The sequence below is a fragment of the Budorcas taxicolor genome, chromosome 3 (genome assembly GCF_023091745.1).
Source record: "Budorcas taxicolor isolate Tak-1 chromosome 3, Takin1.1, whole genome shotgun sequence".
Lineage (NCBI taxonomy): Eukaryota > Metazoa > Chordata > Mammalia > Artiodactyla > Bovidae > Budorcas > Budorcas taxicolor.
In genome coordinates this window covers 50,665,469-50,683,294 of record NC_068912.1, presented here as the reverse complement: position 1 = coordinate 50,683,294, position 17,826 = coordinate 50,665,469, and the positions used below count along the sequence as shown (strand labels likewise).

Sequence of the window (17,826 nt, the reverse complement as noted above, 5' to 3'; positions counted from 1 at the left end):
GGAATTTGTTTTCTTCTGTGTTGTCCTTGTCGGTGTATAATTGTTCATTGTAGTCTCTTATGATTCTTTGTGTTTCTGTTGTATCAGTTGTAACATCTCCACTTTCATTTCTGATCTTATTGATTTCTCTTTTTTCTTGGTAACTAGCTAAAGATTTGTCTATTTTGTTTATCTTTTCCAAGAACCATGTCTTAGGTTTCATCAGTTCAGTTCAGTTCAGTTGCTCAGTCGTGTCCGACTCTTTGCGACCCCATGAATCGCAGCATGCCAGGCCTCCCTGTCCATCACCAACTCCTGGAGTTCACTCAGATTCACGTCCTTCGAGTCAGTGATGCCATCCAGCCATCTCATCCTCTGTTGTCCCCTTCTCCTCCTGCCCCCAATCCCTCACAGCATCAGAGTCTTTTCCGGTGAGTCAACTCTTCACATGAGGTGGCCAAAGTACTGGAGTTTAAGCTTTAGCATCATTCCTTCCAAAGAAATCCCAGGGTTGATCTCCTTCAGAATGGACTGGTTGGATCTCCTTGCAGTCCAAGGGACTCTCAAGAGTCTTCTCCAACACCACAGTTCAAAAGCATCAATTCTTCAGCACTCAGTCTTCTTCACAGTCCAACTCTCACATCCATACATGACTACTGGAAAAACCATAGCCTTGACTAGACAGACCTTAGTTGGCAAAGTAATGTCTCTGCTTTTGAATATGCTGTCTAGGTTGGTCATAACTTTCCTTCCAAGGAGTAACCATCTTTTAATTTCATGGCTGTAATCACCATCTGCAGTGATTTTGGACCCCCAAAAATAAAGTCTGACGCTGTTTCCACTGTTTCCCCATCTATTTCCCATGAAGTGATGGGACCGGATGCCATGATCTTCGTTTTCTGAATGTTGAGCTTTAAGCCAAGTTTTTCACTCTCCTCTTTCACTTTCATCAAGAGGCTCTTTAGTTCCTCTTCACTTTCTGCCATAAGGGTGGTGTCATCTGCATATCTGAGGTTATTGATATTTCTCTTGGCAGTCTTGATTCCAGCTTGTGTTTCTTCCAGTCCAATGTTTCTCATGATGCACTCTGCATAGAAGTTAAATAAGCAGGGTGACAGTATACAGCCTTGACACACTCCTTTTCCGATTTAGAACCAGTCTGTTGTTCCATGTCCAGTTCTCACTGTTGCTTCCTGACCTGCATACAGGTTTCTCAAGAGGCAGGTTAGGTGGTCTGGTATTCCCATCTCTCAGAATTTTCCACAGTTTATTGTGATCCACACAGTCAAAGGCTTTGGCATAGTCAATAAAGCAGAAACAGATGTTTTTCTGGAACTCTCTTGCTTTTTCCATGATCCAGCGGATGTTGGCAGTTTGATATCTATTGTCTTTTTAGTCTCTATTTTATTTATTTCTGCTCTGATCTTTGTTATTTCCTTCTTTCTGCTAACTCTTGCCCTTTTTCTTCTCTTTCTAGTTCCTTGGAGTGTAAAGTTAGGTTGCTTACTATAGATTTTTCTTGTTTCCTGACATAGGCCTGTATTACTGTGGAATTCCTTCTTAGAATTGCTTTTGCTGCATCCCGTATGTTTTGATATGTTCTTTTTCCATCTTCATTTGTCTTAAGATATTTTTTAATATCTCTTTTGATTTTTCTTTGAATTGTTGGTTGTCCAGTAGTATGTTGTTTAATTACGTATTTGTGATTTTTTCGTTTTTTTTTCTTAATATCTATTTGTAGTTTCATACCACTGTAGTGGGAAAAGACTGTAATAAAAGACACAGAAGGGCATTACATAATGGTAAAGGGGTCAATACAACAAGAGGATATAATATTTGTAACTACTTATGCACCCAGATGGGATCCCTTAATGTTTAAACAAATATTAACAGACCCAAGGGAGAAATACACAGCAGTACAGTAATAATAGGGGACTTTAATACTCCCTTTTCATCAGTGGATAGATCATGCTGACAGAACCTCAAAAAGGAAACATTGACCTTAAATGATCCAAGTGGATTTTCACAGATATATACAGAACATTCCATTCAAAAGGAATAGAATATACTTTCTTCTATTCCATCATGTGTTTCATGTGTACATGAAATATTCTCCAAGATACATTATATATTAGGCTACAAAATAAGTCTTAACGTTTTTCTTTTCTATTATAGATATTTTAAAAAGTGACTTATCTAAGTACTGCATTAGCCATATCTGAAAAGTTTTAATATATGATATTTTTATAATTGTTCAACTCAAAATACTTGATAATTTCCATTAAGGTTGCTTCTTTGGCCCGTGGGTTATTTTAGAAGTATATGACTAAGGTTTTAAAATTTTAATTTATATTCTTATTGCTTTTTAGTTTTATACCATTGCAGTCAGAGAACATAAGCCATGTGATTTTTATAGCTTGAAATTTGTTGAGACTTGTTTTATGTCTTAGTATATGGTCAGTGTTTATAAATATTTTGTCTAATAGACATCTGTTCTTTGATGAAGCAGATAATTTAACATGGCTGCTGTTTTCCTCCTAATTTCCCTCGTATTATCCTCCCATTCTCTCAAGTTGAAAACCTGGGAATTATTCTAAATTTCTCGTTTGCTTTTAATACCACATGGAATTAATTCTCGATATCTGTCCAGTATACTTTTAAAATTATTTAATATCATTACTAAAATGAAAACCTTGGAAAGCCTAAAGTATAAAAACTAAGTTACTCAAAGCCCTGCTATACATGACTGTAATTCATGTTGTTATTTTCTTGTTCATAGATTATTGTGGATTTATTACAGTTTCCATCTTTTCTCTCCTTTGATAGCATATATTTATTTGTATGTTTATTTATTCAGCCGGTATTGATAACCTATTATGTGCTAGGTACGGGGTATATGTAGGCTTCCCAAGTGGCTCAGTGGTAAAGAATCCACCTACCAATACAGGAGACACAGGTTCAATCCCTGGGTCAGGAAGATCCTCTGGAGAAGGAAATGGCAACCCACTCCAGTATTCTTGCCTGAAAAATCCCATGGACAGAGGAGCCTGGCAAGTTACTCTCCATGGGGTTGCAAAGAGTCCAACATGACTGAGCACACGCGCGTGCCTTACATGCATTTTTCATTTGGCCAGTGTTATTTTTTGCTACTTTTTCTCTGAAGTTTTGTACCTAGAAAAGTGTGTATTGTTGTGGAACTTTGTGCCTTTGCATATGTTCCCTAGGCTTACAAAGCCCTTTATAAAGTTCATCTGGGAAACTGCTGCTCATGTTTCAGGTTAATCAGCTTAGTGTTGATGAAGTCTTGACTGACCTTGTCTCTTGCTCCTAGATAGATTAGAAATTCTTTCTGAGTGTGTTCATTATAGGAAATGTTTTTTCATGCCCTTTTGTTCCCCCATTTAGTCTGTGGTTCCTTGGTGTTACGTTATATATTTGTTTCTCTTACCACCTAGCATAGTACCTGGGATGTAGCAGATATTTAACAGGTAGAGTCATCATATTTGCCTTAACTTCCATTTGACCTCTTCTTCAAAATTGTTTGGGGAATGGACTGTTTTTGTTGCTTAAATTGTCTGGTTAATTAAAAGTTTATTTGTTCTGAGATACCAGTTTTCAGCTATTAACAGCTTAGGAGACAAAAGTGTATGAGTTAGTTGTTTATAGTAAGGGTGAAATCTGGGACTACACTGGCATTCAAATGGTTAAGACTCTGCTTCCAGTGTAGGAAGTACAGGTTTGATCCTTGGTTGGGGAACTAAGATCTCATGCTGTGCAGTGTGCCTCCCCCCCCAAAGAAAGCCATATACATATTTAATATGTATTATTTTATACATGGTTCACTGTGAATGGGAATTAGGATTCCAAGTCGCCTGGTCTATAATTTGTCATATAACTTATTTGCAGTGTTCCTAATACTTTCTACCCACTGTAATGGTTTCAAAATTTAAACCTGTGCTCTAATTGAGCGTGTTTCTTCTCAGCATTGCCCAGCTGTAGGACTGAGGTATCTGCTGATTCTAAGCCTCTAGTGGTAACCCTGACCAGGTGTTCCAGCAAGGTGACGGTGGAGAGGATAACATCGACAGTTGTGAGAAGTAAGATGTCCATATCTTAAACAGGTGGACACTGCCCACTGACCCACACCCAGTTGTCTAGCTTTTCAGGTAAATAACATGAAGGGGGTTCTGAAGAAAGACCTTCATACTTTGGCTTTTCAACCTAAGTTTTGCCTTCCCAGCTAATAACCCTAAAGCTTATCTCATCACTCTTTAAGTTCTGTATCAGAAGGAAGAATTCACATGCAAATTCTTATAACCTCAGTCTTAAATCGGAGAAGGCAATGGCACCCCACCCCAGTATTCTTGCCTGGAAAATCCCATGGACGGAGGAGCCTCATAGGCTGAAATCCATGGGGTCGCTGAGGGTTGGACATGACTGAGCGACTTCACTTTCGCTTTTCATTATCACGCATTGGAGAAGGAAATGGCAACCCACTCCAGTGTTCTTGCCTGGAGAATCCCAGGGATGGGGGAGCCTGGTTGGCTGCCATCTATGGGGTCGCACAGAGTCGGACACGACTGAAGCGACTTAGCGGCAGCAGCAGCAGCAGTCTTAAATATCAGTGAACAAGGAAAAGTTCACTGAAAGCCTGTTGCATGAAAGGAGAGCCAAGATAAACTGAAGAAATGATTCCTGAATAAGTAGGTAATGGAAAGGGTTTACTGAGAAGTGAGCAAGTACGATGAAAAGAAGAGCCTCCATCTAGACACATCCTTATGAATTTTGAAGATATCAGTGATAAAGGAAGATCCTAAAAACCTCCTGAGGGGAAAAAAGCACTACCTACCAGGGAGGAAAAAGCAGAGTGGCATAACTCTGATTTTCATTGTCAGTGCTAAGTGCTGGATGTAGTTTAGGAGTTCAATCAGACTTCTGAGAGAATTATTTTCAACATAAAACTCTCTAGGACTGAATAGTTTTAGATACATAAAGATTCAGAATATGTACATGCACACATCTTTTTATTGCAAGCCGCTGGTTCAACAAAAGAATATGTGATCCAGAAAATAAAGTGATAAGGGAAGCTTCAAAGATGATGGGGCCTAGAAGATTATTAGTGCAGATTGGTTCAGGAATGAGGAGAATTCTAATAGTAAAACTTATATGTGGGGAAAAAAATTGACAGTCTGACAATTTGAACTAAGGAGACACTAAACTAGTATATTAATAAGCAATTTTAGGAAAAATAAAAAGTGAATAAGAAAGGATATGTAATAAATGTATGCCATTTAGCTGAGTAAAACACTTCATTGATTTCTTGAAAATAGTCCAGTAAGATTTGTAGAGGAAGGGGTTTGGTGATTATTGTTTTTATAATAAATAGTTAAGATCTGAAGTTGATCAATTAAAAAAGAGAAATATAAGCACATTATTTAGAAATATGGTGATACCTCCCAAGAGAAATGGGTGAAAGCATCAGCCTCTGGAGAGTTGGACTGAAATATGGGAAGGGATTGGTGGGGAACTACTGCATTTCATTTTAATCCTTCCTGTAATACTTGATTTTAAAAATGTAATCATTATTTTGTCTTCATTGTTTCTAAAACTAAGCACTTGAGTAGAGCAGCCATAAAGCTGCCTGCTTATGTTGTCTGTCCTCTAGGTCCAACCCTGGTTCCCTTAGATGTTCTACAGTGAAACCATAGCCAGTCAGAAGGCAGCCAACCTCAAACTTCATTTTACTATATTTGCCTCAAAAGAGAATTTCTTCCCTGTTGCTTTAATGCAGGGTGAAGGTTCTGTAGATTGTCTTCTACTTCCCTTATATCTGGGCTCTGCTTTGGCCCTGCTTGACCTCATGAATTTGACTGTATTTTTGTGAAAGGTCCCATCAAAAGTGGCATCATTGTTCGGTTACATTATATTCTTCACTTGTGATTATATCCCAAACACATGGTAGGGAAGGGAAGAAATTGTAGGAAAGAGCCTGGGCAAGATGGCAACTTTTACTCTTTAAGATGAGATGGGATTGATCAGGACCTGAGATGCTTGGGGTTAAGGTAGCAGCAGAATAGGTTTTTTTCCTTCCCTTTCTCCTTTGGCAGTGCTAGTCATTTCTTGCTATTGCATACCCTTTTGAGTTTCTGGATTGAGGTGAGTAAGAGGTGGAATGTGCTCCAGTGGGAGATTGCAGTAGTGAATTGGGACTAGATTTTTCTTCCCTGCTTTCTTTGCTGCCAAGTACTTACGGGTTGAAGGTTAGTGGCAGGGGTACTTGAGACATGGTTGTAGTGAATCTGTCTTGGCTTATTGGGTTTATTATAGAAGAATAAGGAAACCTTAAGCATAATAGAGGGACAGAAGTTCCTATCAGGGAGGTGAGTCATTTGTTTGGCTCTTAGACTGTTTTTAATTAAATTAAGAGTTCCTGCTGATAATTTATTGATTACTGTGTTTCTACTGCATTCTGAGCACTGTGCTGTGTACCTGGGAAGTATTGGTAAACAAAACTGGGACAGTCTTTTCCCCTCTCAGAGAAGGGTTGAGAAGTAAAGACAAATTAGTGCTCCACTGTGCAAGTGGAGCACAGTGTGGAAAGTACAGTGATTGGAGAGCTATATATAGTATAAAAGAAAGCATGTAACCTGAACTTGGTGGCTGGGCTTGAATCAGCCCTAAGAACTTAAGTTTTCATTCCAATCCCAAGGAAGGGCAATGCCAAAGAATGTTCAAACTACTGCACAATTGGACTCATCTCACATGCTAGCCAAGTAATGCTGAAAATTCTCCAAGCCAGTCTTCAACAGTCCATGAACCGTGAACTTCCAGGTGTTCAAGCTGAATTTAGAAAAGGCAGAGGAACCAGAGATCAAATTGGTGACATCCATTGGATCATAGAAAAAGCAAGAGAATTCCAGAAAAACATCAGCTTTATTGATTACATCAAAGCCTTTGACTGTGTAGATCACAACAAACTGTGGAAAATTCTTCAAGAGATGGGAATACCAGACCTGCTTCCTGAGAAATCTGTATGCAGGTCAGGAAGCAACAGTTAGAACTGGACATGGGACAACAGACTGGTTCCAAATTGGGAAAGGAGTATGTCAAGGCTGTATACTGTCACCCTGCTTATTTAACTTATATGCAGAATACATCATGCGAAATGTCAGGCTGGATGAAGCACAAGCTGAAATCAAGATTGCTGGGAGAAACATCAGTAACTTCAGATAGGCAGATGACACTACCCTTATGGCAGAAAGTGAAGAGGAACTGGTGAGCCTCTTGATGAAAATGAAAGAGGAAAGTGAAAAAACTGGCATAAAACTCAACATTGAAAAAAACTAAGATCATGGCATCTCATCCCATCACTTCATGGCACATAGATGGGGAAACAATGGAAATAGTGACAGACTTTCTTTTCTTGGGCTGCAGCATCACTGCAGATGGTGACTGCAGCCATGAAATTAACAGACACTTGGTCCTTGGAAGAACAGCTATGACCAACCTAGACAGCATATTAAAAAGCAGAGACAGCTCGCTTCGGCAGCACATATACTAAAATTGGAACAATACAGAGAAGATTAGCATGGCCCCTGCGCAAGGATGACACACAAATTCGTGAAGTGTTCCATATTTTTTCACAGCAGGATCCTCTATGACCCACCTCCCAGAATACTGGAAATAAAAGCAAAAATAAACAAATGGGATCTGATTAAAATTAAAAGCTTCTGCACAACAAAGGAAAGTACAAGCAAGGTGAAAAGACAGCCTTCTGAATGGGAGAAAATAATAGCAAATGAAGCAACTGACAACTAATCTCAAAAATATACAAGCAACTTATGCAGCTCAACTCCAGAAAAATAAACGACCCAATCAAAAAATGGGCCAAAGAACTAAATAGACATTTCTCCAAAGAAGACATACGGATGGCTAACAAACACATGAAAAGATGCTCAACATCACTCATTATCAGAGAAATGCAAATCAAGACCACAATGAGGTACCATTTCACACCAGTCAGAATGGCTGCGATCCAAAAATCTGCAAGCAATAAATGCTGGAGAGGGTGTGGAGAAAAGGGAACCCTCTTACACTGTTGGTGGGAATGCAAACTAGTACAGCCACTATGGAAAACAGTGTGGAGATTCCTTAAAAAACTGGAAATAGAACTGCCATATGACCCAGCAATCCCACTGCTGGGCATACACACTGAGGAAACCAGAATTGAAAGGGACACATGTACCCCAATGTTCATCGCAGCACTGTTTATAATAGCCAGGACATGGAAACAACCTAGATGTCCATCAGCAGATGAATGGATAAGAAAGCTGTGGTACATATACACAATGGAGTATTACTCAGCCATTAAAAAGAATACATTTGAATCAGTTCTAATGAGATGGATGAAACTGGAGCCGATTATACAGAGTGAAGTAAGCCAGAAAGAAAAACACCAATACAGTATACTAACACATATATATGGAATTTAGAAAGATGGTAATGATAATCCTGTATGCGAGACAGCAAAAGAGACACAGATGTATAGAACGGACTTTTGTACTCTGAGGGAGAGGGAGAGGGTGGGATGATATGGGAGAATGGCACTGAAACATGTATACTATCATGTAAGAAATGAATCGCCAGTCTATGTTTGATACAGGATACAGGATGCTTGGGGCTGGTGCATGGGGATGTTCCAGAGAGATGATATGGGGTGGGAGGTGGAAGGGGGTTTCAGGAATGGGAACTCATGTATACCCGTGGTGGATTCATGTCAATGTATGGCGAAACCAATACAGTATTGTAAAGTAAAATTTAAAAAAAAGCAGAGACATTACTTTGCCTATAAAGGTCCGTTTAGTCAAAGCTATAGTTTTTCCAGTAGTCAAGTATGGATGTGAGAGTTGGACTATAAAGAAAACTGAGTGCTGAAAAATTGATGCTTCTGAGCTGTGGTGTTGGAGAGAACTCTTGAGAGTCCCTTGGACTGCAAGGAGATCCAACCAGTCCATCTTGAAGGAAATCAGTCCTGAATATTCATTGGAAGGACTGATGCTGAAGCTGAAACTCCAAAATTTTGGCTACCTGATGTGAGGAACTGACTCATTTGAAAAGACCCTAATGCTGGGAAAGATTGAAGGCAGGAGGAGAGGGGGATGACAAGAGGATGAGATGCAACTCAATAGGCATGAGTTTAAGTAAGTGCTGGTAGTTGGTGATGCACAAGGAAGCCTGGTGTGCTGCAGTCCACGGGTTTGCAGAGTCGGATGTGACTGAGTGATTGAACTGAACTGAAGAACTAAGAAGAAAGGTCTGTTTGAATCTTTCCTACCAAGATCTTGAGCTTCGAAGATAGGAACCTTGACTGTCTTGTTCACCAGGCCTAGAGTAGGCACTTCAGTTCAGTTCAGTTCAGTCGCTCAGTCGTGTCCAACTCTTTGCGACCCCATGAATCGCAGCACACCAGGCCTCCCTGTTCATCACCATCTCCCGGAGTGCACTCAGACTCACGTTCATCGAGTCCGTGATGCCATCCAGCCATCTCATTCTCGGTCATCCCCTTCTCCTCCTGCCCCCAATCCCTCACAGCATCAGAGTCTTTTCCAATGAGTCAACTCTTCTCATGAGGTGGCCAAAGTACTGGAGTTTCAGCTTTAGCATCATTCCTTCCGAAGAAATCCCAGGGTTGATCTCCTTCAGAATGGACTGGTTGGATCTCCTTGCAGTCCAAGGGACTCTCAAGAGTCTTCTCCAACACCACAGTTCAAAAGCATCAATTCTTCGGTGCTCAGCCTTCTTCACAGTCCAACTCTCACATCCATACATGACCACAGGAAAAACCATAGCCTTGACTAGACGAACCTTAGTCAGCAAAGTAATGTCTCTGCTTTTGAATATACTATCTAGGTTGGTCATAACTTTTCTTCCAAGGAGTAAGCGTCTTTTAATTTCATGGCTGCAGTCACCATCTACAGTGATTTTGGAGCCCCAAAAAATAAAGTCTGACACTGTTTCCACTGTTTCCCTGTCTATTTCCCATGAAGTGATGGGACCGGATACCATGATCTTCGTTTTCTGAGTGTTGAGCTTTAAGCCAACTTTTTTGCTCTCCTCTTTCACTTTCATCAAGAGGATTTTTAGCTCCTCTTCACTTTCTGCCATAAGGGTGGTGTCATCTGCATATCTGAAGTTATTGATATTTCTCCCGGCAATCTTGATTCCAGCTTGTGTTTCTTCCAGTCCAGTGTTTCTCATGATGTACTCTGCATTGAAGTTAAATAAGCAGGGTGACAATATACAGCCTTGACGTACTCCTTTTCCGATTTAGAACCAGTCTATTGTTCCATGTCCAGTACTTATTCAATATTTATTGAAGGAAAAATAATGAACCTGAAAAGACATTGAGTTTCTAATATTTCGTCTACCATTTTTGAGAAATTATACTGTCAAGTGCATAACTCATGTATTTTGTTTTTTTAACTTTATTTTGTTATGGAGTATAGTTGATTGAGGGTTTCCTTAGTGGCTCAGACAGTTAAGAATCTGCCTGTAATGCAGGAGACCTAGGTTGGTTAACAATGTTGTGTTAATTTCATGTGTACAGCAAAGTGATTCAGTTACATATATACAATAATCTTTTTTTTCTTTCTTTTTTTTTTTTTTTTGACAGCGCTGTGCATCATGTGGGATACTAGTTCCTTGATAAGGGCTTGAACTGTGCCCCCTGCTCTAGGAGTATCTTAACCACTGGACTCCCAGGGAAATCCCTCATATATTTTAATATTAGCCTTGTAGTAGTCCGCAGAGATTATTTCAGACAGATGAAATAAGCTGTCTGCGGTGTCACAAGTAATATTCAGATAATTTCCTAGTTAGCTGCAGCATGAATTGGGAAATGGGTTGGGGAGGAAAAAAAAGCCACACTATTTGAATTACGCATCCAGTTCTCAAGTTCTTGAGTCAAGGGTCTTAAGAGTCGAACACTACTGAGCGACTTCACTTTCACTTTTCACATTCATGCATTGGAGAAGGAAATGGCAACCCACTCCAGTGTTCTTGCCTGGAGAATCCCAGGGACAGAGGAGCCTGATGGGCTGCCATCTGTAGGGTCGCAGAGTCGGACACGACTGAAGCGAACAAAGGAGTGGGTAGAATCCTTGGTCTCCCCTTGATTTTTTTTTTTTTTCCCCACTTGATTTCAAGGAAAGAAACTTTTTATCAAGGCAGTTTCTTTCAAGATGGATATCAATACTAGTGATGAAATGCTTCTCTAATAATAATAGCATTATAGGTACAGATATATTCTAGATAGAGTCTTTATGTGTGTGTTGTCAAATAGTAAAATGTGTGTGCGTGCTCATTCATGTCTGACTCTTTTGATGCCATGGACTGAGCCCAGTGGGATCCTCTATCCATGGAATTTTCCAGGCAAGAATACTGGAGCAGATTGTCATTTCCTACTCCAGGGGATCTTCCCGACCCAGGGATTGAACTCATGTCTTTTTCATCTCTTGCCTTGGCAAGTGGATTCTTTACCACTGTGCCAAAGGCAAATAGAAAATAGTGATAGTAGTAATGAATATTTTTGAGATATGATTTGAGTCCTGCTACTCAGTTACCTATAATGTATGTCACTAGTATACAGTGTCATCCCAAGTCTATGGCCAGTATATGTCTAGTTTCCCCAATCCTCAGTCAAATCCCTGCTCTCATTTACCAGTTGTCTTAACATACCCACTGGAATATAATTAATATATTTTAAATATATTCTTATGTATGTATGTGTTCTTATGTATGGTGTTACATGTGCATTTTTAAGTTTGCGTAAGTGATAATTGTGCTATAAATTTTGTTCTGTTTTCATCTGTGCTTTTGCAGAATATTTCCATGTTTTTGAATCTCTTCTTCATTTCCAAGATCAAAACAGTATTCTACATTTTCTGATTAGATTTCATGTTTAGTATTTTACCTTTCATGTCTGGTCCATGTGGAGTTCACCTTTTTTTGTATTGTGAACTAGGGATACAACTTTTTTTCCTTTTAAGTGAAACAGTTTCTATAACACATGTTTAATGAATAATATATCCTGTCTGTATGGATTTGTAGTATCATTTTTATCATTAACAGTTTCCTGTAAATAGATCTGTTTTGGAAATACCTGTTCTGTTGCATTGCTGTTATAGATTCTTACCAGTACAGAACAGTTTTCTCTGGAATATATCACAGTATCTGGTGGGACAAGTCTTCCCCTCTGTTCTTCCTGTTGAAGGTTGATTTAGCAGTTCTATTGGTTTTTTCATTAATTTTCTGAAGTATTTTGCCTCTAAAAATCCTGCTGGGATTTTAATTGGAATTGCATTGAACTTAATATGCTAAAGATTAACTGCCTAATATTGTGAAGTTTAGCCTGCATCAATTCCATGTGGGAGAAGCTGTATTCTCTACACTTTTCACATCCTGTAAAAAGGAAGGTATGGACTGGACGTTTAATGAGTGTTGAGCATTCATTACCCAAGAACAAAGGTAGGGACTACAGAGCTTAAAGAAAGGGTAGGTGGACCAGCTTCTTCTATTTGTTTTGGTTTTCTGTGTAAATTTAACTTAAACATGAGAGTCAACCTAGCATTGATGTAAGATGAGCGATAGAGCTTTGTAGCTATTGACCAGGGTCAGTTGAGCATCCAGAAGTAATATTTCCTGATCAAAAAGTATTTATCAAGGCACTTTTACATGATATGAACTGGGGAAAATATTTCCAACTGTATAATAGCAAAGTATTAGAAATATATAAGGTGCTCTTGAAAATCATTATGGGAAGGATTAACATTTCAGCTTTAAAAACAGGTTGAGAACATCAGCTGGAGTTTCAAGAAAACACAAATTGTTAACAAATTTATGGGGGGAAAAGCTTCTTGGTAATAGAAATGTAAATAGAAACACGCTTGTATGTGTGTGTGTGTTGTCAAATAGCAAAAGAATGATACTCCTTTTCGGAGAAGGTGTGGGCCATCAAGTAACTTCTCTGATCCGGTCAGAGTGTTGATTGGTGCTGTTTTGGAGATTCACTTGACAATAAGTATCACATTAAAATATATACATAATGCGGGTTTTGGGCAAAATGGGGTGTTTAAATGAAATACCCATCACAAGATGATAATTGAAACTGGATGGTGAATATCTGATGGTTCATTGTGCTTGTTTTATTGTTGTTCAGTCACTAAGTTATGTCCAACTGTTTGTGACCCCATGACTGTAGCATGCCAGGCTCCCCTTTCCTCCTCTATCTCCCTGAGTTTGCTCAAACTCATGTCCACTGAGCCAATATTGCTATCTAACCATCTCAGCATCTTTTACCCTCTTCTCTTCCTGCCCTCAATCTTTCCCAGCGTTAATATCTTTTCTAATGAGTTGGCTCTTTGCTTAGGGGCCAAAGTATTGGAGCTTCAGCATCAGTCCTTCCAGTGAATATTCAGGGTTGATATTCTTTAGGATTGACTGGTTTGATCTTCTTGCAGTCCAAGGGACTCTCCAAGAGTCTTTTCCAGCACCACAGTTCAAAAGCATCAATTCTTTGGCGCTCAGCCTTCTTTATGGTCCAGCTCTTATATCCGTACATGACTACTGGAAAAGCCATAGCTTTGACTAGGTGGACCTTTGTCAGCAAAATGATGTCTCTGCTTTTTAATGTGCTTTCTAGGTTTGTCATAGCTTTCCTTCCAAGGAGCAAGCATCTTTTGATTTCATGGCTGCAGTAACCGTCCGCAATGATTTTGGAGCCCAAGATAATAGCATCTGCCACTGTTCCACTTTTTCTGTTTCTGTTTGCCATGAAGTGATGGTACTGGATGCCATGATGTTAGTTTTTAGAATGTTGAATTTCAAGCCAGCTTTTTCAGTCTCCTCTTTCACTCTCATCAAGAGGTTCTTTAGTTTCTCTTCACTTTATGCCATTAGAGTGGTATCGTCTGCATATCTGAGGTTGTTATTTCTCCTGGCAGTCTTTATTCCAGCTTGTGATTCATCCAGCCTGGCATTTTGTATGAGGTATTGTGCATATAAGATAAATAAGCCGAGTGACAAAATAGAGCCTTGTTGCACTCCTTCCCCAATTTTGAACCAATCTGTTGTTCATGTCCATTTCTTTTTTTTTTAATTTTTATTTATTTTTAATGAAAGGATTATTGCTTTATAGAACTTTGTTGGTTTCTGTCAAACCTCAACATGAATCAGCCATAGGTATACATAAATCCCCTCCTTTTTGGACCTCCCTCCCCATCCCATATCTCTAGGTTGATACAGAGCCCCTGTTTGAGTTTCTTGAGTCATACAGCAAATTCCCATTGGCTGTCTATTTTACATATGGTAATGTAAGTTTCCATGTTACTCTTTCCATACATCTCATCCTCTTATCCCCTCTCCCGGTGTCCATAAGTCTATTCTCTGTGTCTGTGTCTCCATTGCTGCGCTGTAAATAAATTCTTCAGTACCATTTTTCTAGATTCTGTATACGTGCGTTAGAATACGATATTTATCTTTCTCTTTCTGACTCACTTCACTCTGTATAATAGGTTCTAGGTTCATCCACTCATCGGAACTGACTCAAATGTGTTCCTTTTTATGGCTGAGTAATATTCCATTGTATATATGTACCACAACTTCTTTATCCATTCATCTGTCGATGGACATCTAGGTTGCTTCCATGTTCTAGCTATTGTAAATAGTGCTGCAGTGAACAGTGGGATACATGTGTCTTTTTCAATTTTGGTTTCCTCAGGGCATATGCCTAGGAATGGGATTGCTGGGTCATATGGTAGTTTTATTCCTAGTTTTTTTAAGGACTCTCCATTTTCCATAATGGCTGTATCAGTTTACATTCCCCCCAACCATGCTGGAGCGTTCCCTTTTCTCCACACCCTCTCCAGCATTTATTGTTTGTAGACTTTTGATGATGGCCATTCTGACCTGTGTGAGGTGATATCTCATTGTTTTGATTTGCATTTCTCTAATAATGAGTGATGTTGAGCATCTTTTCATGTGTTTGTTAGCCATCTGCATGTCTTCTTTGGAGAAATGTCTGTTTAGGTCTTTTTCCCACTTTTTGATTGGGTTATTTGTTTTTCTGTTATTGAGTTGTATGAGCTGCTTGTATATTTTGGAAATTAAACCTTTGTAAGTTGTTTCATTTGGTATTATTTTCTCCCATTCTGAAGGTTGTCATTTCACCTTGCTTATAGTTTTCTTTGCTATGCAAAAGCTTTTTAAGTTTAATCAGGTCCCACTTGTTTACTTTTGTTTTTATTTCCATTACTCTAGGAGGTGGGTCATGGAGATTTTGCTTTGATTCATGTCACCCAGTGTTCTGCCTATGTTTTCCTCTAAGAGTTTTATAGTTTCTAGTCTTACATGTAGGTCTTTAATCCATTTTGAGTTTATCTTTATGTATGGTGTTAAGAAGTGTTCTAATTTCATTTTTTTACATGTAGCTGTCCAGTTTTCCCAGCACCGTTCATTGAAGAGGCTGTCTTTGCCCCATTGTATATTCTTACCTCCTTTGTAAAAAGTAAGGTACCCATAGGTGTATGGGTTTATTTCTGGGCTTTCTATCTTGTTTCATTGGTCTATATTTCTATTTTTCTGCCAGTACCGTACTGTCTTGATGACTGTAGGTTTGTAGTATAGCCTGAAGTCAAGAATCTTGATCCTCCAGCTCCATTCTTCTTTCTCAAGACTGCTTTGGCTATTCGGGGGTCTTTTGTGTTTCCATATGAATTGTGAAATTTCTTTGTTCTAGTTCTGTGAAAAATGCCACTGGTAATTTGATAGGGATCACATTGAATCTGTAGATTGCATTTGGTAGTATAGTCATTTTCACAATACCGATTCTTCCTTACCCAGGAATGTGGAATATCTGTCCATCTGTTTATGTCATTCTTTGATTTCTTTCATCAGTCTTATAATTTTCTATGTAAAGTTCTTTTATCTCCTTAGGTAAGTTTATTCCTAGATATTTTATTCTTTTTGTTGCAGTGGTGAATGGGATTGATTCCTTAATTTCTTCTTCTGATTTTTCATTGGTAGTATATAGAAATGCAAATGATTTCTGTGTATTGATTTTGTATCTGGCTACTTTGCTAAATTCACTGATCAGCTCTAGTAATTTTCTGATACTGTGTTTAGGGTTTTCTATGTACAGTATCATGTCATCTGCAAACAGTGAGAGCTTTCTTCTTTTCTGATCTGGATTCCTTTTATTTCTTTTTCTTCTCTGATTGCTGTAGCTAGGACTTTCCAGAACTATGTTGAGTAATAGTGGTGAAAGTGGACACCCTTGTCTTGTTCCTGATCTTAGGGGGGATGCTTTCAGTTTTTCACCATTGGGAATAATGTTTGCTGTAAGCCTATCATATATGGCCTTTACTATGTTGAGGTTGGTTACTTTTATGCCCATTTTTTTTGAAGAGTTTTAATCATAAATGGTTGCTGGATTTTGTCAAAGGCTTTTTCTGCATCTGTTGAGATGATCATATGATTTTTACCTTTCAGTTTGTTAATATGGTGTATCACACTGATTGATGTGCATATATTGAAGAATCCTTGCATTCCTGCAATATACCCAACGATCATGGTGTATGAGCTTTCTGATGTGTTGCTGAATTCTGTTTGCTAAGATTTTGTTAAGGATTTTTGCATCTATGTTCATCAGTGATATTGGCCTGTAGTTTTCTTTTTTTGTGTTGTCTTGGTCTGGTTTTGGTATCAGGGTGATGGTGGCCTCGTAGAATGAGTTCAGAAGTGTTCCTTCCTCTGCAATATTTTGAAAGAGTTTTAGAAGGATAGGCATTAGCTCTTTTCTAAATGTTTGATAGAATTCTCCTGTGAAGCCATCTGGTCCTGGGCTTTTGTTTTTGGGGAGATTTTTGATCACAGCCTCAATATCAGTGCTTGTAATTGGGTTGTTCATAATTTCTGTTTCTTCCTAGTTCAGTCTTGGAAGATTGAACTTTTCTAAGAATCTGTCCATTTCTTCCAGGTTATCCATTTTATTGCCATATAGTTGTTCATAATAGTCTCTTATAATCCTTTGTATTTCTGCATTGTCTGTTGTAACCTCTCCTTTTTCATTTCTAGTTTTGTTGATTTGATTCTTCTCTTTTTCTCTAGATGAGTCTTGCTAAGGGTTTGTCAATTTTGTTTATCTTTTCAAAGAACCAGTTTTTAGTTTTATTAATCTTTACTAGTATTTCTTTCATTTCTTCTTCATTTATTTCTGCTTGGATCTTTATGATTCTTTCCTTCTGTTAATTTTGGTTTGTTTTTTTGTTGTTCTTCTTTTCCCAGTTTTAGGTGTAAAGTTATTCAATTGTCTATTCGATGTTTTTCTTGTTTCTTGAGGTAGGATTGAATTGCTATAAAATTCCCTCTTAGGACTGCTTTTGCTGCATCCCATAGGTTTTGAGTTGCCCTGTTTTCATGGTCATTTGTTTCTAGAAATTTTTTGATTTCTTCAGTAATCTCTTGGTTATTTAGAAATGTGTTGTTTAATCTCCATGAGTTTGTGTTTCTTAGATTTCTTCTTGTAATTGATATATAGTCTCATAGCTTTGTGGTTGGAGAAGATGCTTGATGCGATTTCAGTTTTCTTAAATTTACTGAGGTTTGAGTTGTGACCCAAGATGTGGTGTAGCCTGGAGAATGTTCCATGTGCACTTGAGAAGAAGGTGTATTCTTCTGCATTTGGATGGAATGTCCTGAAGATAATGAGATCCATGTCATCTAATGTATCATTTAAGACTTGTGTTTTCTTACTAATTTTCTGTTTTGATGGTCTGTCCATTGGTGTGAGTG

The 17,826-nt window shown here is 38.5% G+C and overlaps 2 protein-coding genes and 1 non-coding gene across 3 annotated transcripts in view; 2 read left to right on the top strand and 1 right to left on the bottom strand.

Annotated features, from left to right (window-relative positions):
• Positions 1-17,826, top strand: part of MTF2 (metal response element binding transcription factor 2) — a 72,979-nt gene that overhangs the window by 23,724 nt on the left and 31,429 nt on the right. The window lies entirely within an intron of this gene.
• On the top strand, positions 7,515-7,619 carry LOC128045926 (U6 spliceosomal RNA). Its single transcript, XR_008199248.1, has one exon. It is a non-coding gene; the product is annotated as a U6 spliceosomal RNA (small nuclear RNA).
• TMED5 (transmembrane p24 trafficking protein 5) overlaps positions 10,189-17,826 on the bottom strand; it is an 82,578-nt gene continuing 74,940 nt past the window's right edge. Inside the window, exon 6 of the mRNA XM_052636527.1 lies at positions 10,189-10,244. The gene's annotated coding sequence lies outside the window, so the exon portion shown is untranslated. The remainder of the gene's footprint in view (positions 10,245-17,826) is intronic.